Source organism: Symphalangus syndactylus, chromosome 12 (assembly GCF_028878055.3).
Source record: "Symphalangus syndactylus isolate Jambi chromosome 12, NHGRI_mSymSyn1-v2.1_pri, whole genome shotgun sequence".
Classification (NCBI taxonomy): Eukaryota; Metazoa; Chordata; class Mammalia; order Primates; family Hylobatidae; genus Symphalangus; species Symphalangus syndactylus.
This window is the reverse complement of record NC_072441.2, coordinates 94,271,795-94,273,625: the sequence shown is the minus strand read 5'-3', so window position 1 is coordinate 94,273,625 and position 1,831 is coordinate 94,271,795. Positions and strand designations below refer to the sequence as shown.

The 1,831-nt window shown below is 37.4% G+C and overlaps 1 pseudogene; it reads right to left on the bottom strand.

The window, feature by feature from the left end:
* Positions 1-389: 389 nt before the first annotated feature.
* LOC134734780 (small ribosomal subunit protein eS1-like) lies at positions 390-1,191 on the bottom strand (annotated as a pseudogene).
* Positions 1,192-1,831: the final 640 nt, after the last annotated feature.

Below are 1,831 nucleotides of genomic sequence, written 5' to 3'. Positions count from 1 at the left end.
AAAAAAAAAAAAAAAAAAAATTTTTTTCCCTCAAAACCTTGTTGACATTTCTACATGGTCTACCAACATCCAATGCTGCTACTGCTAAGTCTAATGCCAGCCTGTGTATTGTTTCTTTGTGGACACTCTATTTTTGTTTGTTTTCTTCTTGGAAGCCTTTAGGAATTTCATCCCTGAGTGCTACATTTCATGATAAGCCATGAAGGTTTGAGTCATTTTGTATTTGTTACGTTGGGAATGTGGTGGGCTCTTTCAATATGGAAACTTTGCTCTTGGGCTCTAGGAATTTGCTTCTATTATTTCTTTGACAATTTTCTCTCCTCTATTTTCTCTACTTTCTTTTTTTACACTAATAGGACTTTTTATTGCTACTATTGTAAGTCTGAACTTTAAACACATTCTTGGACCGGTGGTTCATATCAATCATCTCGTTCAACTTTATCAAATGTCTCATCCCCAGTAGCTTTTCCCGAACTACTACCTTCACCATGAAACTCCATGAGTCTTTCTCAATTCAAACTCGGGCTTCTTCAGCATTTTTACTTCTCTAACAAAGACATCATGGGGAGGATAAGTAGACTGGCAAGGCTTTTCTATGTCTCTTCCAGTGCTGTCTGGATGAAGCAATTTGTTGCTTCAATTATTGAATCAATTTATTGACCACTTCTTTCAAGTTATTTGTCTGCACCTCTCAGGTCCAAATCTTCTTCTGGATTTATTGGACCTGTTGGTGCTGAACATAAGCAGTCTTCCATATCTGATTGTTGCATTTTTCAGTAAAACCAACACAGGACAGATTAAAGAAGTAGCCATCATTAGTCTTGACATCAACATGAGCTTCAATCATTGTCTGCCATTTTTTGACCATGGAACACATTTTGTCATGGGTAAGATCCATGCCATGGAAGTTAGTCAGGCAGTTTTTGCCCTGAACATCTTCAGTAATCATCTTGAATTTTCTAAATACAACTTCATCATTCTGCAAATCAGCATGACCCTTCATATGACCCTTGAGGCCATCAGATACAATTTTGTTTCCTTGGGTCCTGGTGACTAGTGTCCTTCCAATATTTCTTATATTAAACATAGCAGGTGCTTTCACATCATAGCAATCTTTCTTAGAAAGATTTCTTTCTTCTTGGCTCCCTTTTTGCGATCTTTAGTAAGACGCTTGTTCTTACCAACCACCATGGTGCTGCTCACAAAGCCAAAATGGCTCTACTTTCTTTTTGTAGAATTCCTATTAGTCAGATGTTGAACTTCCTTTATTGGTCTGCCATACAGTTCATTTAATTTCCTTAAAGATAATCCCCACATTTTGTGTGGTTTTGCTTGTTTGTTTGCATAAGTTGAGGGGGTGAAATGCCGCGATGTTACTCTTTAGTGTGGGGGGTGAGGGAGATGTTGACTGCCCCATATATAGTTCCAATTATTGCCTCTGTTTATAACCCCACATACCACTTCACCCTCCATTACGCCTGATGTCTTCAGCTCCTATGCCTCCTTTTAGCTTTGAATTTAACTTGACATAACACAAGTTTTCTCCTTAGTAGTAGCCCCTCCTTTCCTCTACTTCACCAGGTATCACCATTTCACCTATTTTCTTTCTTCAAGAAATTTGCTGAAATTTCTCATTCTCTTCATTATAAAGAGATAACTTTTTTATTATTATTTTAAAGGATCTTGCAGAAAAAGGAGATACGTCTACATGCAATCTATATGCTCAGTCTTCCATCTTTGCTTACAAGCTCAGCTTTTATTTCTTTACCTGTTTGCCCACTGTAGAGCAGTAAGCAAAGAGCAGCAACAAAGTATTTTCTTCTTTAACTTT